General features: G+C 44.5%; 38 non-coding genes across 38 annotated transcripts; all 38 read right to left on the bottom strand.

Moving 5' to 3' along the window:
• Window positions 1-1,065: 1,065 nt before the first annotated feature.
• TRNAC-GCA (transfer RNA cysteine (anticodon GCA)) lies at window positions 1,066-1,137 on the bottom strand. Its single transcript has one exon. It is a non-coding gene; the product is annotated as a tRNA-Cys (tRNA).
• Window positions 1,138-1,716: 579 nt separating this feature from the next.
• TRNAC-GCA (transfer RNA cysteine (anticodon GCA)) lies at window positions 1,717-1,789 on the bottom strand. Its single transcript has one exon. It is a non-coding gene; the product is annotated as a tRNA-Cys (tRNA).
• A 58-nt stretch (window positions 1,790-1,847) lies between these two features.
• TRNAC-GCA (transfer RNA cysteine (anticodon GCA)) lies at window positions 1,848-1,919 on the bottom strand. The gene has a single exon. It is a non-coding gene; the product is annotated as a tRNA-Cys (tRNA).
• A 58-nt stretch (window positions 1,920-1,977) lies between these two features.
• On the bottom strand, window positions 1,978-2,049 carry TRNAC-GCA (transfer RNA cysteine (anticodon GCA)). Its single transcript has one exon. It is a non-coding gene; the product is annotated as a tRNA-Cys (tRNA).
• Window positions 2,050-2,237: 188 nt separating this feature from the next.
• Window positions 2,238-2,309, bottom strand: TRNAC-GCA (transfer RNA cysteine (anticodon GCA)). The gene has a single exon. It is a non-coding gene; the product is annotated as a tRNA-Cys (tRNA).
• Window positions 2,310-2,627: 318 nt separating this feature from the next.
• On the bottom strand, window positions 2,628-2,699 carry TRNAC-GCA (transfer RNA cysteine (anticodon GCA)). The gene has a single exon. It is a non-coding gene; the product is annotated as a tRNA-Cys (tRNA).
• Window positions 2,700-4,917: 2,218 nt separating this feature from the next.
• On the bottom strand, window positions 4,918-4,989 carry TRNAC-GCA (transfer RNA cysteine (anticodon GCA)). Its single transcript has one exon. It is a non-coding gene; the product is annotated as a tRNA-Cys (tRNA).
• Window positions 4,990-5,047: 58 nt separating this feature from the next.
• On the bottom strand, window positions 5,048-5,119 carry TRNAC-GCA (transfer RNA cysteine (anticodon GCA)). The gene has a single exon. It is a non-coding gene; the product is annotated as a tRNA-Cys (tRNA).
• A 579-nt stretch (window positions 5,120-5,698) lies between these two features.
• TRNAC-GCA (transfer RNA cysteine (anticodon GCA)) lies at window positions 5,699-5,771 on the bottom strand. Its single transcript has one exon. It is a non-coding gene; the product is annotated as a tRNA-Cys (tRNA).
• Window positions 5,772-6,870: 1,099 nt separating this feature from the next.
• TRNAC-GCA (transfer RNA cysteine (anticodon GCA)) lies at window positions 6,871-6,942 on the bottom strand. Its single transcript has one exon. It is a non-coding gene; the product is annotated as a tRNA-Cys (tRNA).
• Window positions 6,943-7,130: 188 nt separating this feature from the next.
• Window positions 7,131-7,202, bottom strand: TRNAC-GCA (transfer RNA cysteine (anticodon GCA)). Its single transcript has one exon. It is a non-coding gene; the product is annotated as a tRNA-Cys (tRNA).
• Window positions 7,203-7,260: 58 nt separating this feature from the next.
• On the bottom strand, window positions 7,261-7,332 carry TRNAC-GCA (transfer RNA cysteine (anticodon GCA)). The gene has a single exon. It is a non-coding gene; the product is annotated as a tRNA-Cys (tRNA).
• Window positions 7,333-8,169: 837 nt separating this feature from the next.
• On the bottom strand, window positions 8,170-8,241 carry TRNAY-AUA (transfer RNA tyrosine (anticodon AUA)). Its single transcript has one exon. It is a non-coding gene; the product is annotated as a tRNA-Tyr (tRNA).
• A 318-nt stretch (window positions 8,242-8,559) lies between these two features.
• On the bottom strand, window positions 8,560-8,631 carry TRNAC-GCA (transfer RNA cysteine (anticodon GCA)). The gene has a single exon. It is a non-coding gene; the product is annotated as a tRNA-Cys (tRNA).
• Window positions 8,632-8,689: 58 nt separating this feature from the next.
• Window positions 8,690-8,761, bottom strand: TRNAC-GCA (transfer RNA cysteine (anticodon GCA)). The gene has a single exon. It is a non-coding gene; the product is annotated as a tRNA-Cys (tRNA).
• Window positions 8,762-8,949: 188 nt separating this feature from the next.
• TRNAC-GCA (transfer RNA cysteine (anticodon GCA)) lies at window positions 8,950-9,021 on the bottom strand. The gene has a single exon. It is a non-coding gene; the product is annotated as a tRNA-Cys (tRNA).
• A 58-nt stretch (window positions 9,022-9,079) lies between these two features.
• TRNAC-GCA (transfer RNA cysteine (anticodon GCA)) lies at window positions 9,080-9,151 on the bottom strand. The gene has a single exon. It is a non-coding gene; the product is annotated as a tRNA-Cys (tRNA).
• A 318-nt stretch (window positions 9,152-9,469) lies between these two features.
• TRNAC-GCA (transfer RNA cysteine (anticodon GCA)) lies at window positions 9,470-9,542 on the bottom strand. Its single transcript has one exon. It is a non-coding gene; the product is annotated as a tRNA-Cys (tRNA).
• A 58-nt stretch (window positions 9,543-9,600) lies between these two features.
• Window positions 9,601-9,672, bottom strand: TRNAC-GCA (transfer RNA cysteine (anticodon GCA)). The gene has a single exon. It is a non-coding gene; the product is annotated as a tRNA-Cys (tRNA).
• Window positions 9,673-9,990: 318 nt separating this feature from the next.
• Window positions 9,991-10,062, bottom strand: TRNAY-AUA (transfer RNA tyrosine (anticodon AUA)). Its single transcript has one exon. It is a non-coding gene; the product is annotated as a tRNA-Tyr (tRNA).
• Window positions 10,063-10,381: 319 nt separating this feature from the next.
• On the bottom strand, window positions 10,382-10,453 carry TRNAC-GCA (transfer RNA cysteine (anticodon GCA)). The gene has a single exon. It is a non-coding gene; the product is annotated as a tRNA-Cys (tRNA).
• A 448-nt stretch (window positions 10,454-10,901) lies between these two features.
• Window positions 10,902-10,974, bottom strand: TRNAC-GCA (transfer RNA cysteine (anticodon GCA)). Its single transcript has one exon. It is a non-coding gene; the product is annotated as a tRNA-Cys (tRNA).
• A 577-nt stretch (window positions 10,975-11,551) lies between these two features.
• TRNAC-GCA (transfer RNA cysteine (anticodon GCA)) lies at window positions 11,552-11,623 on the bottom strand. The gene has a single exon. It is a non-coding gene; the product is annotated as a tRNA-Cys (tRNA).
• A 967-nt stretch (window positions 11,624-12,590) lies between these two features.
• TRNAC-GCA (transfer RNA cysteine (anticodon GCA)) lies at window positions 12,591-12,662 on the bottom strand. The gene has a single exon. It is a non-coding gene; the product is annotated as a tRNA-Cys (tRNA).
• A 969-nt stretch (window positions 12,663-13,631) lies between these two features.
• TRNAC-GCA (transfer RNA cysteine (anticodon GCA)) lies at window positions 13,632-13,704 on the bottom strand. The gene has a single exon. It is a non-coding gene; the product is annotated as a tRNA-Cys (tRNA).
• A 188-nt stretch (window positions 13,705-13,892) lies between these two features.
• Window positions 13,893-13,964, bottom strand: TRNAC-GCA (transfer RNA cysteine (anticodon GCA)). Its single transcript has one exon. It is a non-coding gene; the product is annotated as a tRNA-Cys (tRNA).
• A 188-nt stretch (window positions 13,965-14,152) lies between these two features.
• Window positions 14,153-14,224, bottom strand: TRNAC-GCA (transfer RNA cysteine (anticodon GCA)). The gene has a single exon. It is a non-coding gene; the product is annotated as a tRNA-Cys (tRNA).
• Window positions 14,225-14,803: 579 nt separating this feature from the next.
• Window positions 14,804-14,876, bottom strand: TRNAC-GCA (transfer RNA cysteine (anticodon GCA)). Its single transcript has one exon. It is a non-coding gene; the product is annotated as a tRNA-Cys (tRNA).
• A 188-nt stretch (window positions 14,877-15,064) lies between these two features.
• TRNAC-GCA (transfer RNA cysteine (anticodon GCA)) lies at window positions 15,065-15,137 on the bottom strand. The gene has a single exon. It is a non-coding gene; the product is annotated as a tRNA-Cys (tRNA).
• Window positions 15,138-15,325: 188 nt separating this feature from the next.
• TRNAC-GCA (transfer RNA cysteine (anticodon GCA)) lies at window positions 15,326-15,397 on the bottom strand. The gene has a single exon. It is a non-coding gene; the product is annotated as a tRNA-Cys (tRNA).
• Window positions 15,398-15,455: 58 nt separating this feature from the next.
• On the bottom strand, window positions 15,456-15,527 carry TRNAC-GCA (transfer RNA cysteine (anticodon GCA)). Its single transcript has one exon. It is a non-coding gene; the product is annotated as a tRNA-Cys (tRNA).
• Window positions 15,528-19,214: 3,687 nt separating this feature from the next.
• TRNAC-GCA (transfer RNA cysteine (anticodon GCA)) lies at window positions 19,215-19,286 on the bottom strand. Its single transcript has one exon. It is a non-coding gene; the product is annotated as a tRNA-Cys (tRNA).
• Window positions 19,287-19,865: 579 nt separating this feature from the next.
• TRNAC-GCA (transfer RNA cysteine (anticodon GCA)) lies at window positions 19,866-19,938 on the bottom strand. The gene has a single exon. It is a non-coding gene; the product is annotated as a tRNA-Cys (tRNA).
• A 188-nt stretch (window positions 19,939-20,126) lies between these two features.
• Window positions 20,127-20,199, bottom strand: TRNAC-GCA (transfer RNA cysteine (anticodon GCA)). The gene has a single exon. It is a non-coding gene; the product is annotated as a tRNA-Cys (tRNA).
• Window positions 20,200-20,387: 188 nt separating this feature from the next.
• On the bottom strand, window positions 20,388-20,459 carry TRNAC-GCA (transfer RNA cysteine (anticodon GCA)). Its single transcript has one exon. It is a non-coding gene; the product is annotated as a tRNA-Cys (tRNA).
• Window positions 20,460-20,517: 58 nt separating this feature from the next.
• Window positions 20,518-20,589, bottom strand: TRNAC-GCA (transfer RNA cysteine (anticodon GCA)). Its single transcript has one exon. It is a non-coding gene; the product is annotated as a tRNA-Cys (tRNA).
• A 1,349-nt stretch (window positions 20,590-21,938) lies between these two features.
• Window positions 21,939-22,010, bottom strand: TRNAC-GCA (transfer RNA cysteine (anticodon GCA)). Its single transcript has one exon. It is a non-coding gene; the product is annotated as a tRNA-Cys (tRNA).
• A 188-nt stretch (window positions 22,011-22,198) lies between these two features.
• Window positions 22,199-22,270, bottom strand: TRNAC-GCA (transfer RNA cysteine (anticodon GCA)). The gene has a single exon. It is a non-coding gene; the product is annotated as a tRNA-Cys (tRNA).
• Window positions 22,271-23,900: the final 1,630 nt, after the last annotated feature.

Below are 23,900 nucleotides of genomic sequence, written 5' to 3'. Positions count from 1 at the left end.
CAAAAGGAATGATCCGTGCTGTTACAGGGGGAACTCTGGTTTGATCCAAAGACCTCTCGATCTATAGTCGAATGCTCTACCACTGTGCTATTCCCCCTTCTTCATAGCCGTAATGCCGATTTAACTAAAATAAACGGAATGATTCGTGCTACTACAGGGGGAACTCGGGTTTGAACCAAGGACCTCTCGATCTGCAGTCGAATGCTCTACCACTGAGCTATTCGCCCTTGTTCAAGGTTGTAATGTCGGTTTAACTAAAATAAAAGGAATGATCAGTGCTGTTACAGGGGGAACTCGGGTTTTAACCAAGGACCTCTCGATCTGCAGTCGAATGCTCTACCACTGAGCTATTCCCCTTTGTTCCTCGCCGTAATGTCGATTTAACTAATACAAAAGGAATGATCCGTGCTGTTACAGGGGGAACTCTGGTTTGATCCAAAGACCTCTCGATCTATAGTCGAATGCTCTACCACTGTGCTATTCCCCCTTCTTCATAGCCGTAATGCCGATTTAACTAAAATAAACGGAATGATTCGTGCTACTACAGGGGGAACTCGGTTTTGAACCAAGGACCTCTCGATCTGCAGTCGAATGCTCTACCACTGGGCTATTCCCCCTTGTTCATAGCCGTAATGTCGATTTAACTAAAATATACGGAATGATCCGTGCTTTTACAGGGAGAACTTGGGTTAGAACCAAGGACCTCTCGATCTTCAGTAGAATGCTCTACCACTGCGCTATTCCCCCTTTTTCAGATCCGTTATGTCGATTTAACTAAAATAAACGGAATGATCCGTGCTGTTACAGGGGGAACTCTGGTTTGAACCAAGGACCTCTCGATCTGCAGTCCAATGCTCTACCACTGAGCTATTCCTCTTTGTTCCTCGCCGTAATGTCGATTTAACTAAAATAAACGGAATGATCCGTGCTGTTACAGGGGGAACTCGGGTTTGAACCAAGGACCTCTCGATCTGCAGTCGAATGCTCTACCACTGAGTTATTCCCCCTTGTTCAGAGCAGTAATGTCGATTTAACTAAAATAAACGCTATGATCCGTGCTGTTACAGGGGGAACTCGGGTTTTAACCAAGGACCTCTCGATCTGCAGTCGAATGCTCTACCACTGAGCTATTCCCCCTTGTTCCTTGCCGTAATGTCGATTTAACTAAAACAAAAGGAATGATCCGTGCTGTTACAGGGGGAACTCGGGTTTGATCCAAAGACCTCTCGATCTATAGTAGAATGCTCTACCACTGTGCTATTCCCCCTAGTTCCTCGCCGTAATGTCGATTTAACTAAAACAAAAGGAATGATCCGTGCTGTTACAGGGGGAATTCGCGTTTGATCCAAAGACCTCTCGATCTGTAGTCGAATGCTCTACCACTGAACTATTCCCTCTTGTTCATAGCCGTGATGTCGAATTAACTAAAATATACGGAATGATCCGTGCTTTTTTAGGGGGAACTTGGGTTTGAAACCAAGGACCTCTCGATCTGCAGTCGAATGCTCTACCACTGAGCTATTCCCAATTTTTCAGAGCCGTAATGTCGATTTAACTAAAATAAACGGAATGATCCGTGCTGTTACAGGGGGAACTCTGGTTTGAACCAAGGACCTCTCGATCTGCAGTCCAATGCTCTACCACTCAACTATTCCCTCTCGTTCATAGCCGTGATGTCGATTTAACCAAAATATACGGAATGATCCGTGCTTTTATAGGGGGAACTTGGGTTTGAAACCAAGGACCTCTCGATCTGCAGTCGAATGCTCTACCACTGAGCTATTCCCCCTTTTTCAGAGCCGTGATGTCGATTTAACTAAAATATACGGAATGATCCATGCTTTTACAGGGGGAACTTGGGTTTGAACCAAGGACCTCTCGATCTGCAGTCGAATGCTCTACCACTGAGCTATTCTCCCTTGTTCAGAGCAGTAATGTCGATTTAACTAAAATAAACGCAATGATCCGTGCTGTTACAGGGGGAACTCGGGTTTTAACCAAGGACCTCTCGATCTGCAGTCGAATGCTCTACCACTGAGCTATTCCCCCTTGTTCCTCGCCGTAATGCCGATTTAACTAAAAAAAAAGGAATGATCCGTGCTGTTACAGGGGGAACTCGGGTTTGATCCAAAGACCTCTCGATCTATAGTAGAATGCTCTACCACTGTGCTATTCCCCCTTCTTCATAGCCGTAATGTCGATTTAACTAAAATAAACGGAATGTGTCGTGCTACTACAGGGGGAACTCGGGTTTGAACCAAGGACCTCTCGATCTGCAGTCGAATGCTCTACCACTGAGCTATTCCCCCTTGTCCAAGGTTGTAATGTCGGTTTAACTAAAATAAACGGAATGATCCGTGCTGTTACAGGGGGAACTCGGGTTTTAACCAAGGACCTCTCGATCTGCAGTCAAATGCTCTACCACTGAGCTATTCCTCTTTGTTCCTCGCCGTTATGTCGGTTTAACTAAAATAAACGGAATGATCCGTGCTGTTACAGGGGGAACTCTGGTTTGATCCAAAGACCTCTCGATCTATTGTCGAATGCTCTACCACTGTGCTATTCCCCCTTGTTCATAGCCGTAATGCCGATTTAACTAAAATAAACGGAATGATTCGTGCTACTACAGGGGGAACTCGGGTTTGAACCAAGGACCTCTCGATCTGCAGTCGAATGCTCTACCACTGAGCTATTCCCCCTTGTTCAAGGTTGTAATGTCGGTTTAACTAAAATAAAAGGAATGATCAGTGCTGTTACAGGGGGAACTCGGGTTTTAACCAAGGACCTCTCGATCTGCAGTCGAATGCTCTACCACTGAGCTATTCCCCTTTGTTCCTCGCCGTAATGTCGATTTAACTAATACAAAAGGAATGATCCGTGCTGTTACAGGGGGAACTCTGGTTTGATCCAAAGACCTCTCGATCTATAGTCGAATGCTCTACCACTGTGCTATTCCCCCTTCTTCATAGCCGTAATGCCGATTTAACTAAAATAAACGGAATGATTCGTGCTACTACAGGGGGAACTCGGTTTTGAACCAAGGACCTCTCGATCTGAAGTCGAATGCTCTACCACTGGGCTATTCCCCCTTGTTCATAGCCGTAATGTCGATTTAACTAAAATATACGGAATGATCCGTGCTTTTACAGGGAGAACTTGGGTTAGAACCAAGGACCTCTCGATCTGCAGTAGAATGCTCTACCACTGAGCTATTCCCCCTTGTTCAGACCCGTTATGTCGATTTAACTAAAATAAACGGAATGATCCGTGCTGTTACAGGGGGAACTCTGGTTTGAACCAAGGACCTCTCGATCTGCAGTCCAATGCTCTACCACTGAACTATTCCCTCTTGTTCATAGCCGTGATGTCGATTTAACTAAAATATACGGAATGATCCATGCTTTTACAGGGGGAACTTGGGTCTGAACCAAGGACCTCTCGATCTGCAGTCGAATGCTCTACCACTGTGCTATTCCCCCTTGTTCCTCGCCGTAATGTCGATTTAACTAAAACAAAAGGAATGATCCGTGCTGTTACAGGGGGAACTCGGGTTTGATCCAAAGACCTCTCGATCTATAGTCGAATGCTCTACCACTGTGCTATTCCCCTTCTTCATAGCCGTAATGAAGGGGGTTTGATCCAAAGACCTCTCGATCTATAGTCGAATGCTCTACCACTGTGCTATTCCCCTTCTTCATAGCCGTAATGTCGATTTAACTAAAATAAACGGAATGATTCGTGCTACTACAGGGGGAACTCGGTTTTGATCCAAGGACCTCTCGATCTGCAGTCGAATGCTCTACCACTGAAATATTCCCTCTTGTTCATAGCCGTAATGTCGATTTAACTAAAATAAACGGAATGATCCGTGCTGTTACAGGGGGAACTCGGGTTTTAACCAAGGACCTCTCGATCTGCAGTCCAATGCTCTACCACTGAGCTATTCCTCTTTGTTCCTCGCCGTAATGTCGATTTAACTAAAATAAAAGGAATGATCCGTGCTGTTACAGGGGGAACTCGGGTTTGATCCAAAGACCTCTCGATCTATAGTAGAATGCTCTACCACTGTGCTATTCCCCCTAGTTCCTCGCCGTAATGTCGATTTAACTAAAACAAAAGGAATGATCCGTGCTGTTACAGGGGGAACTCTGGTTTGAACCAAGGACCTCTCGATCTGCAGTCCAATGCTCTACCACTGAACTATTCCCTCTTGTTCATAGCCGTGATGTCGATTTAACTAAAATATACGGAATGATCCATGCTTTTACAGGGGGAACTTGGGTCTGAACCAAGGACCTCTCGATCTGCAGTCGAATGCTCTACCACTGTGCTATTCCCCCTTGTTCCTCGCCGTAATGTCGATTTAACTAAAACAAAAGGAATGATCCGTGCTGTTACAGGGGGAACTCGGGTTTGATCCAAAGACCTCTCGATCTATAGTCGAATGCTCTACCACTGTGCTATTCCCCTTCTTCATAGCCGTAATGTCGATTTAACTAAAATAAACGGAATGATTCGTGCTACTACAGGGGGAACTCGGTTTTGAGCCAAGGACCTCTCGATCTGCAGTCGAATGCTCTACCACTGAAATATTCCCTCTTGTTCATAGCCATAATGTCGATTTAACTAAAATATACGGAATGATCCGTGCTTTTACAGGGAGAACTTAGGTTAGAACCAAGGACCTCTCGATCTGCAGTAGAATGCTCTACCACCGAGCTATTCCCCCTTTTTCAGAGCCGTAATGTCGATTTAACTAAAATAAACGGAATGATCCGTGCTGTTACAGGGGGAACTCGGGTTTTAACCAAGGACCTCTCGATCTGCAGTCCAATGCTCTACCACTGAGCTATTCCTCTTTGTTCCTCGCCGTAATGTCTATTTAACTAAAATAAACGGAATGATCCGTGCTGTTACAGGGGGAACTCGGGTTTGAACCAAGGACCTCTCGATCTGCAGTCGAATGCTCTACCACTGAGCTATTCCCCCTTGTTCAGAGCAGTAATGTCGATTTAACTAAAATAAACGCAATGATCCGTGCTGTTACAGGGGGAACTCGGGTTTTAACCAAGGACCTCTCGATCTGCAGTCGAATGCTCTACCACTGAGCTATTCCCCCTTGTTCCTCGCCGTAATGTCGATTTAACTAAAACAAAAGGAATGATCCGTGCTGTTACAGGGGGAACTCGGGTTTGATCCAAAGACCTCTCGATCTATAGTAGAATGCTCTACCACTGTGCTATTCCCCCTAGTTCCTCGCCGTAATGTCGATTTAACTAAAACAAAAGGAATGATCCGTGCTGTTACAGGGGGAACTCGCGTTTGATCCAAAGACCTCTCGACCTGTAGTCGAATGCTCTACCACTGAACTATTCCCTCTTGTTCATAGCCGTGATGTCGAATTAACTAAAATATACGGAATGATCCGTGCTTTTTTAGGGGAAACTTGGGTTTGAAACCAAGGACCTCTCGATCTGCAGTCGAATGCTCTACCACTGAGCTATTCCCAATTTTTCAGAGCCGTAATGTCGATTTAACTAAAATAAACGGAATGATCCGTGCTGTTACAGGGGGAACTCTGGTTTGAACCAAGGACCTCTCGATCTGCAGTACAATGCTCTACCACTCAACTATTCCCTCTCGTTCATAGCCGTGATGTCGATTTAACCAAAATATACGGAATGATCCGTGCTTTTATAGGGGGAACTTGGGTTTGAAACCAAGGACCTCTCGATCTGCAGTCGAATGCTCTACCACTGAGCTATTCCCCCTTTTTCAGAGCCGTGATGTCGATTTAACTAAAATATACGGAATGATCCATGCTTTTACAGGGGGAACTTGGGTTTGAACCAAGGACCTCTCGATCTGCAGTCGAATGCTATACCACTGAGCTATTCTCCCTTGTTCAGAGCAGTAATGTCGATTTAACTAAAATAAACGCAATGATCCGTGCTACTACAGGGGGAACTCGGTTTTGATCCAAGGACCTCTCGATCTGCAGTCGAATGCTCTACCACCGAGCTATTCCCCCTTTTTCAGAGCCGTGATGTCGATTTAACTAAAATAAACGGAATGATCCGTGCTGTTACAGGGGGAACTCGGGTTTTAACCAAGGACCTCTCGATCTGCAGTCCAATGCTCTACCACTGAGCTATTCCTCTTTGTTCCTCGCCGTAATGTCTATTTAACTAAAATAAACGGAATGATCCGTGCTGTTACAGGAGGAACTCGGGTTTTAACCAAGGACCTCTCGATCTGCAGTCGAATGCTCTACCACTGAGCTATTCCCCCTTGTTCCTCGCCGTAATGTCGATTTAACTAAAACAAAAGGAATGATCCGTGCTGTTACAGGGGGAACTCGGGTTTGATCCAAAGACCTCTCGATCTATAGTAGAATGCTCTACCACTGTGCTATTCCCCCTAGTTCCTCGCCGTAATGTCGATTTAACTAAAACAAAAGGAATGATCCGTGCTGTTACAGGGGGAACTCGCGTTTGATCCAAAGACCTCTCGATCTGTAGTCGAATGCTCTACCACTGAACTATTCCCTCTTGTTCATAGCCGTGATGTCGAATTAACTAAAATATACGGAATGATCCGTGCTTTTTTAGGGGGAACTTGGGTTTGAAACCAAGGACCTCTCGATCTGCAGTCGAATGCTCTACCACTGAGCTATTCCCAATTTTTCATAGCCGTAATGTCGATTTAACTAAAATAAACGGAATGATCCGTGCTGTTACAGGGGGAACTCTGGTTTGAACCAAGGACCTCTCGATCTGCAGTCCAATGCTCTACCACTCAACTATTCCCTCTCGTTCATAGCCGTGATGTCGATTTAACCAAAATATACGGAATGATCCATGCTTTTACAGGGGGAACTTGGGTTTGAACCAAGGACCTCTCGATCTGCAGTCGAATGCTCTACCACTGAGCTATTCCCCCTTGTTCCTCGCCGTAATGTCGATTTAACTAAAAAAAAAGGAATGATCCGTGCTGTTACAGGGGGAACTCGGGTTTGATCCAAAGACCTCTCGATCTATAGTAGAATGCTCTACCACTGTGCTATTCCCCCTTGTTCATAGCCGTAATGTCGATTTAACTAAAATAAACGGAATGCGTCGTGCTACTATAGGGGGAACTCGGGTTTGAACCAAGGACCTCTCGATCTGCAGTCGAATGCTCTACCACTGAGCTATTCCCCCTTGTTCATAGCCATAATGTCGATTTAACTAAAATAAACGGAATGTGTCGTGCTACTACAGGGGGAACTCGGGTTTGAACCAAGGACCTCTCGATCTGCAGTCGAATGCTCTACCACTGAGCTATTCCCCCTTGTTCAAGGTTGTAATGTCGGTTTAACTAAAATAAACGGAATGATCCGTGCTGTTACAGGGGGAACTCGGGTTTTAACCAAGGACCTCTCGATCTGCAGTCAAATGCTCTACCACTGAGCTATTCCTCTTTGTTCCTCGCCGTTATGTCGATTTAACTAAAATAAACGGAATGATCCGTGCTGTTACAGGGGGAACTCTGGTTTGATCCAAAGACCTCTCGATCTATAGTCGAATGCTCTACCACTGTGCTATTCCCCCTTGTTCATAGCCGTAATGCCGATTTAACTAAAATAAACGGAATGATTCGTGCTACTACAGGGGGAACTCGGGTTTGAACCAAGGACCTCTCGATCTGCAGTCGAATGCTCTACCACTGGGCTATTCCCCCTTGTTCATAGCCGTAATGTCGATTTAACTAAAATATACGGAATGATCCGTGCTTTTACAGGGAGAAGTTGGGTTGAACCAAGGACCTCTCGATCTGCAGTAGAATGCTCTACCACTGAGCTATTCCCCCTTTTTCAGATCCGTTATGTCGATTTAACTAAAATAAACGGAATGATCCGTGCTGTTACAGGGGGAACTCTGGTTTGAACCAAGGACCTCTCGATCTGCAGTCCAATGCTCTACCAACTGAACTATTCCCTCTTTTTCATAACCGTGATGTCGATTTAACTAAAATATACGGAATGATCCATGTTTTTACAGGGGGAACTTGGGTCTGAACCAAGGACCTCTCGATCTGCAGTCGAATGCTCTACCACTGTGCTATTCCCCCTTGTTCCTCGCCGTAATGTCGATTAACTAAAACAAAAGGAATGATCCGTGCTGTTACAGGGGGAACTCGGGTTTGATCCAAAGACCTCTCGATCTATAGTCGAATGCTCTACCACTGTGCTATTCCCCCTTCTTCATAGCCGTAATGTCGATTTAACTAAAATAAACGGAATGATTCGTGCTACTACAGGGGGAACTTGGTTTTGATCCAAGGACCTCTCGATCTGCAGTCGAATGCTCTACCACTGAAATATTCCCTCTTGTTCATAGCCGTAATGTCGATTTATATAAAATAAACGGAATGATCCGTGCTGTTACAGGGGGAACTCGGGTTTTAACCAAGGACCTCTCGATCTGCAGTCCAATGCTCTACCACTGAGCTATTCCTCTTTGTTTCTCGCCGTAATGTCGATTTAACTAAAATAAACGGAATGATCCGTGCTGTTACAGCGGGAACTCGGGTTTGAACCAAGGACCTCTCGATCTGCAGTCGAATGCTCTACCACTGAGCTATTCCCCCTTGTTCAGAGCAGTAATGTCGATTTAACTAAAATAAACGCAATGATCCGTGCTGTTACAGGGGGAACTCGGGTTTTAACCAAGGACCTCTCGATCTGCAGTCGAATGCTCTACCACTGAGCTATTCCCCCTTGTTCCTCGCCGTAATGTCGATTTAACTAAAAAAAAAGGAATGATCCGTGCTGTTACAGGGGGAACTCGGGTTTGATCCAAAGACCTCTCGATCTATAGTAGAATGCTCTACCACTGTGCTATTCCCCCTTGTTCATAGCCATAATGTCGATTTAACTAAAATAAACGGAATGTGTCGTGCTACTACAGGGGGAACTCGGGTTTGAACCAAGGACCTCTCGATCTGCAGTCGAATGCTCTACCACTGAGCTATTCCCCCTTGTTCATAGCCATAATGTCGATTTAACTAAAATAAACGGAATGTGTCGTGCTACTACAGGGGGAACTCGGGTTTGAACCAAGGACCTCTCGATCTGCAGTCGAATGCTCTACCACTGAGCTATTCCCCCTTGTTCAAGGTTGTAATGTCGGTTTAACTAAAATAAACGGAATGATCCGTGCTGTTACAGGGGGAACTCGGGTTTTAACCAAGGACCTCTCGATCTGCAGTCAAATGCTCTACCACTGAGCTATTTCTCTTTGTTCCTCGCCGTTATGTCGATTTAACTAAAATAAACGGAATGATCCGTGCTGTTACAGGGGGAACTCTGGTTTGATCCAAAGACCTCTCGATCTGTAGTCGAATGCTCTACCACTGAACTATTCCCTCTTGTTCATAGCCGTGATGTCGAATTAACTAGAATATACGGAATGATCCGTGCTTTTTTAGGGGGAACTTGGGTTTGAAACCAAGGACCTCTCGATCTGCAGTCGAATGCTCTACCACTGAGCTATTCCCCCTTTTTCAGAGCCGTAATGTCGATTTAACTAAAATAAACGGAATGTGTCGTGCTACTACAGGGGGAACTCGGGTTTGAACCAAGGACCTCTCGATCTGCAGTCGAATGCTCTACCACTGAGCTATTCCCCCTTGTTCAAGGTTGTAATGTCGGTTTAACTAAAATAAACGGAATGATCCGTGCTGTTACAGGGGGAACTCTGGTTTGAACCAAGGACCTCTCGATCTGCAGTCCAATGCTCTACCAACTGAACTATTCCCTCTTGTTCATAGCCGTGATGTCGATTTAACTAAAATATACGGAATGATCCATGTTTTTACAGGGGGAACTTGGGTCTGAACCAAGGACCTCTCGATCTGCAGTCGAATGCTCTACCACTGTGCTATTCCCCCTTGTTCCTCGCCGTAATGTCGATTAACTAAAACAAAAGGAATGATCCGTGCTGTTACAGGGGGAACTCGGGTTTGATCCAAAGACCTCTCGATCTATAGTCGAATGCTCTACCACTGTGCTATTCCCCCTTCTTCATAGCCGTAATGTCGATTTAACTAAAACAAAAGGAATGATCCGTGCTGTTACAGGGGGAACTCGCGTTTGATCCAAAGACCTCTCGATCTGTAGTCGAATGCTCTACCACTGAACTATTCCCTCTTGTTCATAGCCGTGATGTCGAATTAACTAGAATATACGGAATGATCCGTGCTTTTTTATGGGGAACTTGGGTTTGAAACCAAGGACCTCTCGATCTGCAGTCGAATGCTCTACCACTGAGCTATTCCCCCTTTTTCAGAGCCGTAATGTCGATTTAACTAAAATAAACGGAATGTGTCGTGCTACTACAGGGGGAACTCGGGTTTGAACCAAGGACCTCTCGATCTGCAGTCGAATGCTCTACCACTGAGCTATTCCCCCTTGTTCAAGGTTGTAATGTCGGTTTAACTAAAATAAACGGAATGATCCGTGCTGTTACAGGGGGAACTCGGGTTTTAACCAAGGACCTCTCGATCTGCAGTCAAATGCTCTACCACTGAGCTATTCCTCTTTGTTCCTCGCCGTTATGTCGATTTAACTAAAATAAACGGAATGATCCGTGCTGTTACAGGGGGAACTCTGGTTTGATCCAAAGACCTCTCGATCTATAGTAGAATGCTCTACCACTGTGCTATTCCCCCTTGTTCCTCGCCGTAATGTCGATTTAACTAAAACAAAAGGAATGATCCGTGCTGTTACAGGGGGAACTCGCGTTTGAACCAAGGACCTCTCGATCTGCAGTCCAATGCTCTACCACTCAACTATTCCCTCTTGTTCATAGCCGTGATGTCGATTTAACCAAAATATACGGAATGATCCGTGCTTTTATAGGGGGAACTTGGGTTTGAAACCAAGGACCTCTCGATCTGCAGTCGAATGCTCTACCACTGAGCTATTCCCCCTTTTTCAGAGCCGTAATGTCGATTTAACTAAAATAAACGGAATGATCCGTGCTGTTACAGGGGGAACTCTGGTTTGAACCAAGGACCTCTCGACCTGCAGTCCAATGCTCTACCACTGAACTATTCCCTCTTGTTCATAGCCGTGATGTCGATTTAACTAAAATATACGGAATGATCCATGCTTTTACAGGCCGAACTTGGGTTTGAACCAAGGACCTCTCGATCTGCAGTCGAATGCTCTACCACTGAGCTATTCCCCCTTGTTCAGAGCAGTAATGTCGATTTAACTAAAATAAACGCAATGATCCGTGCTGTTACAGGGGAACTCGGGTTTTAACCAAGGACCTCTCGATCTGCAGTCGAATGCTCTACCACTGAGCTATTCCCCCTTGTTCCTCGCCGTAATGTCGATTTAACTAAAACAAAAGGAATTATCCGTGCTGTTACAGGGGGAACTCGGGTTTGATCCAAAGACCTCTCGATCTATAGTAGAATGCTCTACCACTGTGCTATTCCCCCTTGTTCATAGGCGTAATGTCGATTTAACTAAAATAAACGGAATGATTCGTGCTACTACAGGGGGAACTCGGGTTTGAACCAAGGACCTCTCGATCTGCAGTCGAATGCTCTACCACTGAGCTATTCCCCCTTGTTCAAGGTTGTAATGTCGGTTTAACTAAAATAAAAGGAATGATCAGTGCTGTTACAGGGGGAACTCGGGTTTTAACCAAGGACCTCTCGATCTGCAGTCGAATGCTCTACCACTGAGCTATTCCCCTTTGTTCCTCGCCGTAATGTCGATTTAACTAATACAAAAGGAATGATCCGTGCTGTTACAGGGGGAACTCTGGTTTGATCCAAAGACCTCTCGATCTATAGTCGAATGCTCTACCACTGTGCTATTCCCCCTTCTTCATAGCCGTAATGCCGATTTAACTAAAATAAACGGAATGATTCGTGCTACTACAGGGGGAACTCGGTTTTGAACCAAGGACCTCTCGATCTGCAGTCGAATGCTCTACCACTGGGCTATTCCCCCTTGTTCATAGCCGTAATGTTGATTTAACTAAAATATACGGAATGATCCGTGCTTTTACAGGGAGAACTTGGGTTAGAACCAAGGACCTCTCGATCTGCAGTAGAATGCTCTACCACTGTGCTATTCCCCTTCTTCATAGCCGTAATGTCGATTTAACTAAAATAAACGAAATGATTCGTGCTACTACAGGGGGAACTCGGTTTTGATCCAAGGACCTCTCGATCTGCAGTCGAATGCTCTACCACTGAAATATTCCCTCTTGTTCATAGCCGTAATGTCGATTTAACTAAAATATACGGAATGATCCGTGCTTTTACAGGGAGAACTTGGGTTAGAACCAAGGACCTCTCGATCTGCAGTAGAATGCTCTACCACCGAGCTTTTCCCCCTTTTTCAGAGCCGTAATGTCGATTTAACTAAAATAAACGGAATGATCCGTGCTGTTACAGGGGGAACTCGGGTTTTAACCAAGGACCTCTCGATCTGCAGTCCAATGCTCTACCACTGAGCTATTCCTCTTTGTTCCTCGCCGTAATGTCGATTTAACTAAAATAAACGGAATGATCCGTGCTGTTACAGGGGGAACTCGGGTTTTAACCAAGGACCTCTCGATCTGCAGTCGAATGCTCTACCACTGAGCTATTCCCCCTTGTTCCTCGCCGTAATGTCGATTTAACTAAAACAAAAGGAATGATCCGTGCTGTTACAGGGGGAACTCGGGTTTTAACCAAGGACCTCTCGATCTGCAGTCAAATGCTCTACCACTGAGCTATTCCTCTTTGTTCCTCGCCGTTATGTCGATTTAACTAAAATAAACGGAATGATCCGTGCTGTTACAGGGGGAACTCTGGTTTGATCCAAAGACCTCTCGATCTATAGTAGAATGCTCTACCACTGTGCTATTCCCCCTAGTTCCTCGCCGTAATGTCGATTTAACTAAAACAAAAGGAATGATCCGTGCTGTTACAGGGGGAACTCGCGTTTGATCCAAAGACCTCTCGATCTGTAGTCGAATGCTCTACCACTGTGCTATTCCCCCTTGTTCATAGCCGTTATGTCGATTTAACTAAAATAAACGGAATGTGTCGTGCTACTACAGGGGGAACTCTGGTTTGATCCAAAGACCTCTCGATCTATAGTAGAATGCTCTACCACTGTGCAATTCCCCCTAGTTCCTCGCCGTAATGTCGATTTAACTAAAACAAAAGGAATGATCCGTGCTGTTACAGGGGGAACTCGCGTTTGATCCAAAGACCTCTCGATCTGTAGTCGAATGCTCTACCACTGAACTATTCCCTCTTGTTCATAGCCGTGATGTCAAATTAACTAAAATATACGGAATGATCCGTGCTTTTTTAGGGGGAACTTGGGTTTGAAACCAAGGACCTCTCGATCTGCAGTCGAATGCTCTACCACTGAGCTATTCCCAATTTTTCAGAGCCGTAATGTCGATTTAACTAAAATAAACGGAATGATCCGTGCTGTTACAGGGGGAACTCTGGTTTGAACCAAGGACCTCTCGATCTGCAGTCCAATGCTCTACCACTCAACTATTCCCTCTCGTTCATAGCCGTGATGTCGATTTAACCAAAATATACGGAATGATCCGTGCTTTTATAGGGGGAACTTGGGTTTGAAACCAAGGACCTCTCGATCTGCAGTCGAATGCTCTACCACTGAGCTATTCCCCCTTTTTCAGAGCCGTGATGTCGATTTAACTAAAATATACGGAATGATCCATGCTTTTACAGGGGGAACATGGGTTTGAACCAAGGACCTCTCGATATGCAGTCGAATGCTCAACCACTGAGCTATTCTCCCTTGTTCAGAGCAGTAATGTCGATTTAACTAAAATAAACGCAATGATCCGTGCTGTTACAGGGGGAACTCGGGTTTTAACCAAGGACCTCTCGATCTGCAGTCGAATGCTCTACCACTGAGCTATTCCCCCTTGTTCCTCGCCGTAATGTCGATTTAACTAAAAAAAAAGGAATGATTCGTGCTGTTACAGGGGGAACTCGGGTTTGATCCAAAGACCTCTCGATCTATAGTAGAATGCTCTACCACTGTGCTATTCCCCCTTGTTCATAGCCGTAATGTCCATTAAACTAAAATAAACGGAATGTGTCGTGCTACTACAGGGGGAACTCGGGTTTGAACCAAGGACCTCTCGATCTGCAGTCGAATGCTCTACCACTGAGCTATTCCCCCTTGTTCAAGGTTGTAATGTCGGTTTAACTAAAATAAACGGAATGATCCGTGCTGTTACAGGGGGAACTCGGGTTTTAACCAAGGACCTCTCGATCTGCAGTCAAATGCTCTACCACTGAGCTATTCCTCTTTGTTCCTCGCCGTTATGTCGATTTAACTAAAATAAACGGAATGATCCGTGCTGTTACAGGGGGAACTCTGGTTTGATCCAAAGACCTCTCGATCTATAGTAGAATGCTCTACCACTGTGCTATTCCCCCTTGTTCCTCGCCGTAATGTCGATTTAACTAGAATATACGGAATGATCCGTGCTTTTTTAGGGGGAACATGGGTTTGAAACCAAGGACCTCTCGATCTGCAGTCGAATGCTCTACCACTGAGCTATTCCCCCTTTTTCAGAGCCGTAATGTCGATTTAACTAAAATAAACGGAATGATCCGTGCTGTTACAGGGGGAACTCTGGTTTGAACCAAGGACCTCTCGATCTGCAGTCCAATGCTCTACCACTCAACTATTCCCTCTTGTTCATAGCCGTGATGTCGATTTAACCAAAATATACGGAATGATCCGTGCTTTTATAGGGGGAACTTGGGTTTGAAACCAAGGACCTCTCGATCTGCAGTCGAATGCTCTACCACTGAGCTATTCCCCCTTTTTCAGAGCCGTAATGTCGATTTAACTAAAATAAACGGAATGATCCGTGCTGTTACAGGGGGAACTCTGGTTTGAACCAAGGACCTCTCGACCTGCAGTCCAATGCTCTACCACTGAACTATTCCCTCTTGTTCATAGCCGTGATGTCGATTTAACTAAAATATACGGAATGATCCGTGCTTTTATAGGGGGAACTTGGGTTTGAAACCAAGGACCTCTCGATCTGCAGTCGAATGCTCTACCACTGAGCTATTCCCCCTTTTTCAGAGCCGTAATGTCGATTTAACTAAAATAAACGGAATGATCCGTGCTGTTACAGGGGGAACTCTGGTTTGAACCAAGGACCTCTCGACCTGCAGTCCAATGCTCTACCACTGAACTATTCCCTCTTGTTCATAGCCGTGATGTCGATTTAACTAAAATATACGGAATGATCCATGCTTTTACAGGCGGAACTTGGGTTTGAACCAAGGACCTCTCGATCTGCAGTCGAATGCTCTACCACTGAGCTATTCCCCCTTGTTCAGAGCAGTAATGTCGATTTAACTAAAATAAACGCAATGATCCGTGCTGTTACAGGGGGAACTTGGGTTTTAACCAAGGACCTCTCGATCTGCAGTCGAACGCTCTACCACTGAGCTATTCCCCCTTGTTCCTCGCCGTAATGTCGATTTAACTAAAAAACAAGTTGGGAAAGCCAAAATATTACCTCTCCGAGTGGAGATGACTATCACTACCCCTTAAACAACCTAAATATATGCATCTATCGCTTTTTTTAATTCTTTGCAAGTGCAGGAATTCAATTTTAAAATAGTCAATTGTTCAAGCCTTTTCAATATCTCTCAATTGCTGGGGAAACTCTACTCTCTTGCTATACCTCAACCGTATTCTTAGTCTACCAGTATGATTTGTAACATTTGTCCATATCAAAGCTGAATCATACATCGCCACACAAAAAGCAAATGTCCCCAAAACATGGAAGCCACAACCCAATCACACATAAGCTAGGCTCGTACTTGTTCATCGCTTTCGATGATTTCACTAATATTAGCATTAACATTTTGTACATTATTGGGTTCCTTATTAATAGATATGCCTACGCCTACAGTACTTTCAATAGAACATTTATTTAATGCATTATCTTTCGTACGATCATGGCCAACTGGCCTCGTGGTAGGACCAACATTTTGCGTGCTAGAACCTGTTCCAGAAACAGCCTTTTTTCCGCGGCTAACGCTCTTCTCCTTTCATTTTCTCGTTTCCTAAATTCAGGATCTGACCTTTTTGCCCTCATTCTTTCCCTTGCCTTTCGTTTTCTGATTTCCTCTTTACTTAAATTATTATCTTCCTCCATTTACTTATTAATCAGTTAAATACTCACAAAGGTTGGCAAAATCAATCTCCTTAAATACTCACACAGGTTGGCAAAATCAATCTCCTTCAGTAATACGTAAGGCTTAATTATATTATTTGCCGAACAAAATTAATCGAGCAAATTTAACACTTAACTTCTTCCTTCGAAATTCTATCAAAGAATGAATCAACTGTTTAAAAAAAAGGTTTTTTTCGCGAATAGGGCGCTATCATACCAACAGCAATTCCGTCATATTTAAAAAATATACATTGCCAACACTTTTTTCAAATAAAGAATGATAAAAGTGCGTAAAAAAAGGTCTTTCACAAATAGGCCTAGGGGGCGTATAAACTAAACAGCAACAACGCTCTACAGCTACACTAATCTTACACAAACAAGGAGTACTATAAACCCACTACTGGAAGCGGTATTTTTATTCAAACGTAGAACAATTTCGCTTAAGCTTAACATCTCTAGACATCGGTAAAAATGTCTCTATCACTCCTAGACATTATAACTCAAATTCATCTGATTATGTTTTAACAAGGTTAAATCTAACTGGGAGTAAGATGAAAGGAGTAGAAGCTTATCTGTCTAAGGAAATATGAAATTTTATCTTAACAGTTCGTTAAATCATAAGTTTATAACGAAAAAACGCGGAAGGGGAAAACGAGCAGACAACTGCGATTTTTGGGGGTAGAAGGTTAAGAGCGCCATCTGTCGTCCGTGCCAAAGTTGAAGTTCCACTCGAAACGCAATGAGAAAGTGGATAAAATAATGCCATCAGCTATTTAACTGCGTCGATATATTTAACGACTTGACCCATGACATGCCCATAACACTGGCTTCTATGAATCCTATTTATTCTTGGATGCTAGGAAACTTGGTAGACGTAACAGTCTGTACCAAGTACCCAAGCATCCTTCAATAAACGCCTGGCAACATTGTGGTACGCATGGTACAACTAAAAAATAGGATGTGTATTTATCTTTCGACTCACTCCAAGCCTTCAAGCCCTCAATACAGAGGATTTGAAACACTATCGTAATTCCTAGTGTCTCGAATCTCTACGTTCCTGTCCATTATGAACAGTGCTGAGAGAATGATACATCAGAAAGAGCCATTCAAATCGAATTGCCGAAAATATTATCCATATTTTCATTTCATATAACAGAGAAAACAAATTATTATGGTTCTGAGAGGAGCTTCCCATTTTGGTTGTTGTTCTCAAAAATATATCGCAATGCACGGGCCTAGATAGATACAGGAGGCAATGTAGGAAATATAACGCAATGCACGGGCCTAAAAAGATATAAGAGACAATGTACGAAATATAACGCAATGCACGGGCCTTGATAGATATAGGAGGCAATGATTTAACGACTTCGGTACTTGGGTTTATCTTTAATATTTAAATAAATATAATTATTTTTAATTATTTTAATCGCCAGTAAATAACTTTAAAAATAGTTAAATCGTTTAAAATAAAGTTGTTCCTATTATCTTTCGAAACTTTGCTAATATTGACGTTTAAAGTGAAGGGTACCCCTCTTGCCCGCTTTTTTCAAATTTTGGGGTATATATACGTTTCGTTTCCATTATAATAATAGATAAAAACGCATTCGCGTGAACCTTTGGTGGAAGCCCTGCCATTGGGAGGCTAGACGTTTCTCGTAACCCTAGCCGATCGCCGCGTATATCTTAAAACCAAATAATAGATAAAAGCGCATTTGCGTGAACCGATGGTGGAAGCCCTGCCATTGGGAGGCTAGACGTTTCTCGTAACCCTAGCCGATCGCCGCGTATATCTTGGAACCAAACGATGACGGAGGAAAAGAAGCCAGAATGTACTGACTGGCGTCCATGTGGAATGGACAAAAGACCTGAAGATGGTGGTGCATTGAAGCTGGTGTCAATGTGGAATTGACGAAGAACAGAAGATGGTGGTGCATAGAACCTGGTGTCAATGTGGAATTGACGAAGAACAGAAGATGGTGGTGCATAGAAGCTGGTGTCAAGGTGAAATTGACGAAGCTAGCAAGTACAGACTAGTGTCCATGTGGGATGGACAAAGACTAGCAGATTGTGGTCCTTAGAAGCCAGTTAGTAAAGACTTGTGTTGGTAGATGAATGGCCAAATTTCCGTGAACCGCGAACGCGTTCCGGAAATCGGGTATTTGTTTGCTCCAATACGCAAACTGCGAACGCGGTCACGTGGGGTCTGACAGACACACAGACAGACAGACAGACAGACACACAGACACGGCCGGTGTAATACCTCTCCGTGACATACGTCACTCGGAGAGGTAAAAAGGAATGATCCGTGCTGTTACAGGGGGAACTCGGGTTTGATCCAAAGACCTCTCGATCTATAGTAGAATGCTCTACCACTGTGCTATTCCCCCTTGTTCATAGGCGTAATGTCGATTTAACTAAAATAAACGGAATGATTCGTGCTACTACAGGGGGAACGCGGGTTTGAACCAAGGACCTCTCGATCTGCAGTCGAATGCTCTACCACTGAGCTATTCCCCCTTGTTCAAGGTTGTAATGTCGGTTTAACTAAAATAAAAGGAATGATCAGTGCTGTTACAGGGGGAACTCGGGTTTTAACCAAGGACCTCTCGATCTGCAGTCGAATGCTCTACCACTGAGCTATTCCCCTTTGTTCCTCGCCGTAATGTCGATTTAACTAATACAAAAGGAATGATCCGTGCTGTTACAGGGGGAACTCTGGTATGATCCAAAGACCTCTCGATCTATAGTCGAATGCTCTACCACTGTGCTATTCCCCCTTGTTCATAGCCGTAATGCCGATTTAACTAAAATAAACGGAATGATTCGTGCTACTACAGGGGTAACTCGGTTTTGAACCAAGTACCTCTCGATCTGCAGTCGAATGCTCTACCACTGGGCTATTCCCCCTTGTTCATAGCCGTAATGTCGATTAAACTAAAATAAACGGAATGTGTCGTGCTACTACAGGGGAACTCGGGTTTGAACCAAGGACCTCTCGATCTGCAGTCGAATGCTCTACCACTGAGCTATTCCCCCTTGTTCAAGGTTGTAATGTCGGTTTAACTAAAATAAACGGAATGATCCGTGCTGTTACAGGGGGAACTCGGGTTTTAACCAAGGACCTCTCGATCTGCAGTCAAATGCTCTACCACTGAGCTATTCCTCTTTGTTCCTCGCCGTTATGTCGATTTAACTAAAATAAACGGAATGATCCGTGCTGTTACAGGGGGAACTCTGGTTTGATCCAAAGACCTCTCGATCTATAGTAGAATGCTCTACCACTGTGCTATTCCCCCTTGTTCCTCGCCGTAATGTCGATTTAACTAGAATATACGGAATGATCCGTGCTTTTTTAGGGGGAACATGGGTTTGAAACCAAGGACCTCTCGATCTGCAGTCGAATGCTCTACCACTGAGCTATTCCCCCTTTTTCAGAGCCGTAATGTCGATTTAACTAAAATAAACGGAATGATCCGTGCTGTTACAGGGGGAACTCTGGTTTGAACCAAGGACCTCTCGATCTGCAGTCCAATGCTCTACCACTCAACTATTCCCTCTTGTTCATAGCCGTGATGTCGATTTAACCAAAATATACGGAATGATCCGTGCTTTTATAGGGGGAACTTGGGTTTGAAACCAAGGACCTCTCGATCTGCAGTCGAATGCTCTACCACTGAGCTATTCCCCCTTTTTCAGAGCCGTAATGTCGATTTAACTAAAATAAACGGAATGATCCGTGCTGTTACAGGGGGAACTCTGGTTTGAACCAAGGACCTCTCGACCTGCAGTCCAATGCTCTACCACTGAACTATTCCCTCTTGTTCATAGCCGTGATGTCGATTTAACTAAAATATACGGAATGATCCGTGCTTTTATAGGGGGAACTTGGGTTTGAAACCAAGGACCTCTCGATCTGCAGTCGAATGCTCTACCACTGAGCTATTCCCCCTTTTTCAGAGCCGTAATGTCGATTTAACTAAAATAAACGGAATGATCCGTGCTGTTACAGGGGGAACTCTGGTTTGAACCAAGGACCTCTCGACCTGCAGTCCAATGCTCTACCACTGAACTATTCCCTCTTGTTCATAGCCGTGATGTCGATTTAACTAAAATATACGGAATGATCCATGCTTTTACAGGCGGAACTTGGGTTTGAACCAAGGACCTCTCGATCTGCAGTCGAATGCTCTACCACTGAGCTATTCCCCCTTGTTCAGAGCAGTAATGTCGATTTAACTAAAATAAACGCAATGATCCGTGCTGTTACAGGGGGAACTTGGGTTTTAACCAAGGACCTCTCGATCTGCAGTCGAACGCTCTACCACTGAGCTATTCCCCCTTGTTCCTCGCCGTAATGTCGATTTAACTAAAAAAAAAGGAATGATCCGTGCTGTTACAGGGGGAACTCGGGTTTGATCCAAAGACCTCTCGATCTATAGTAGAATGCTCTACCACTGTGCTATTCCCCCTTGTTCATAGGCGTAATGTCGATTTAACTAAAATAAACGGAATGATTCGTGCTACTACAGGGGGAACGCGGGTTTGAACCAAGGACCTCTCGATCTGCAGTCGAATGCTCTACCACTGGGCTATTCCCCCTTGTTCATAGCCGTAATGTCGATTTAACTAAAATATACGGAATGATCCGTGCTTTTACAGGGAGAACTTGGGTTAGAACCAAGGACCTCTCGATCTGCAGTAGAATGCTCTACCACTGAGCTATTCCCCCTTTTTCAGATCCGTTATGTCGATTTAACTAAAATAAACGGAATGATCCGTGCTGTTACAGGGGGAACTCTGGTTTGAACCAAGGACCTCTCGATCTGCAGTCCAATGCTCTACCACTGAACTATTCCCTCTTGTTCATAGCCGTGATGTCGATTTAACTAAAATATACGGAATGATCCATGCTTTTACAGGGGGAACTTGGGTCTGAACCAAGGACCTCTCGATCTGCAGTCGAATGCTCTACCACTGAGCTATTCCCCCTTGTTCAAGGTCGTAATGTCGGTTTAACTAAAATAAAAGGAATGATCAGTGCTGTTACAGGGGGAACTCGGGTTTTAACCAAGGACCTCTCGATCTGCAGTCGAATGCTCTACCACTGAGCTATTCCCCTTTGTTCCTCGCCGTAATGTCGATTTAACGAAAACAAAAGGAATGATCCGTGCTGTTACAGGGGGAACTAGGGTTTGATCCAAAGACCTCTCGATCTATAGTCGAATGCTCTACCACGGTGCTATTCCCCCTTCTTCATGGCCGTAATGTCGATTTAACTAAAATAAACGGTATGATCCGTGCTGTTACAGGAGGAACTCGGGTTTGAACCAAGGACCTCTCGATCTGCAGTCGAATGCGAGCTATACCTCCTTGTTCCTAGCCGTAATGTCGATTTAACTAAAATAAACGGAATGATCCGTGCTGTTACAGGCGGAACTCTGGTTTGAACCACGGACCTCTCGATCTGCAGTAGAATGCTCTACCACTGAGCTATTCCCCCTTTTTCAGATCCGTTATGTCGATTTAACTAAAATAAACGGAATGATCCGTGCTGTTACAGGGGGAACTCTGGTTTGAACCAAGGACCTCTCGATCTGCAGTCCAATGCTCTACCACTCAACTATTCCCTCTTGTTCATAGCCGTGATGTCGATTTAACCAAAATATACGGAATGATCCATGCTTTTACAGGCGGAACTTGGGTTTGAACCAAGGACCTCTCGATCTGCAGTCGAATGCTCTACCACTGAGCTATTCCCCCTTGTTCAGAGCAGTAATGTCGATTTAACTAAAATAAACGCAATGATCCGTGCTGATACAGGGGGAACTCGGGTTTTAACCAAGGACCTCTCGATCTGCAGTCCAATGCTCTACCACTGAACTATTCCTCTTTGTTCCTCGCCGTAATGTCGATTTAACTAAAATAAACGGAATGATCCGTGCTGTTACAGGGGGAACTCGGGTTTGAACCAAGGACCTCTCAATCTGCAGTCGAATGCTCTACCACTGAGCTATTCCCCCTTGTTCAGAGCAAAAATGTCGATTTAACAAAAATAAACGCAATGATCCGTGCTGTTACAGGGGGAACTCGGGTTTTAACCAAGGACCTCTCGATCTGCAGTCGAATGCTCTACCACTGAGCTATTCCCCTTTGTTCCTCGCCGTAATGTCGATTTAACTAATACAAAAGGAATGATCCGTGCTGTTACAGGGGGAACTCTGGTATGATCCAAAGACCTCTCGATCTATAGTCGAATGCTCTACCACTGTGCTATTCCCCCTTGTTCATAGCCGTAATGCCGATTTAACTAAACTAAACGGAATGATTCGTGCTACTACAGGGGGGAACTCGGGTTTGAACCAAGGACCTCTCGATCTGCAGTCGAATGCTCTACCACTGAGCTATTCCCGATTGTTCAAGGTTGTAATGTCGGTTTAACTAAAATAAAAGGAATGATCAGTGCTGTTGAAGGGGGAACTCGGGTTTTAACCAAGGACCTCTCGATCTGCAGTCGAATGCTCTACCACTGAGCTATTCCCCTTTGTTCCTCGCCGTAATGTCGATTTAACTAATACAAAAGGAATGATCCGTGCTGTTACAGGGGGAACTCTGGTTTGATCCAAAGACCTCTCGATCTATAGTCGAATGCTCTACCACTGTGCTATTCCCCCTTCTTCATAGCCGTAATGCCGATTTAACTAAAATAAACGGAATGATTCGTGCTACTACAGGGGGAACTCGGTTTTGAACCAAGGACCTCTCGATCTGCAGTCGAATGCTCTACCACTGGGCTATTCCCCCTCTTTCATAGCCGTAATGTCGATTTAACTAAAATATACGGAATGATCCGTGCTTTTACAGGGAGAACTTGGGTTAGAACCAAGGACCTCTCGATCTGCAGTAGAATGCTCTACCACTGAGCTATTCCCCCTTTTTCAGATCCGTTAAGTCGATTTAACTAAAATAAACGGAATGATCCGTGCTGTTACAGGGGGAACTCTGGTTTGAACCAAGGACCTCTCGATCTGCAGTCCAATGCTCTACCACTGAACTATTCCCTCTTGTTCATAGCCGTGACGTCGATTTAACTAAAATATACGGAATGATCCATGCTTTTACAGGGGGAACTTGGTTCTGAACCAAGGACCTCTCGATCTGCAGTCGAATGCTCTACCACTGTGCTATTCCCCTTTGTTCATAGCCGTAAACTAAAATAAACGAAATGGTCCGTGCTGTTACATGGGGAACTCCGAACTCGGGTTTGAACCAAGGACCTCTCGATCTGCAGTCGAATGCTCTACCACTGAGCTATTCCTCTTTGTTCCTCGCCGTAATGTCGATTTAACTAAAATAAACGGAATGATCCGTGCTGTTACAGGGGGAACTCGGGTTTGATCCAAAGACCTCTCGATCTATAGTAGAATGCTCTACCACTGTGCTATTCCCCCTTGTTCATAGCCGTAATGTCGATTTAACTAAAATAAACGGAATGATTCGTGCTACAACAGGGGGAACTCGGGTTTGAACCAAGGACCTCTCTATCTGCAGTCGAATGCCCTACCACTGAGCTATTCCCCCTTGTTCATAATCGTAATGTCGATTTAACTAAAATAAAAGGAATGATCCGTGCTGTTACAGGGGGAACTCGGT

Source organism: Phalangium opilio, unplaced genomic scaffold (assembly GCF_054372755.1).
Source record: "Phalangium opilio isolate 3A_F unplaced genomic scaffold, DU_Popi_V2 ptg000026l_1, whole genome shotgun sequence".
NCBI classification, from domain to species: domain Eukaryota; kingdom Metazoa; phylum Arthropoda; class Arachnida; order Opiliones; family Phalangiidae; genus Phalangium; species Phalangium opilio.
This window is presented reverse-complemented; position numbering and strand designations above follow the sequence as displayed.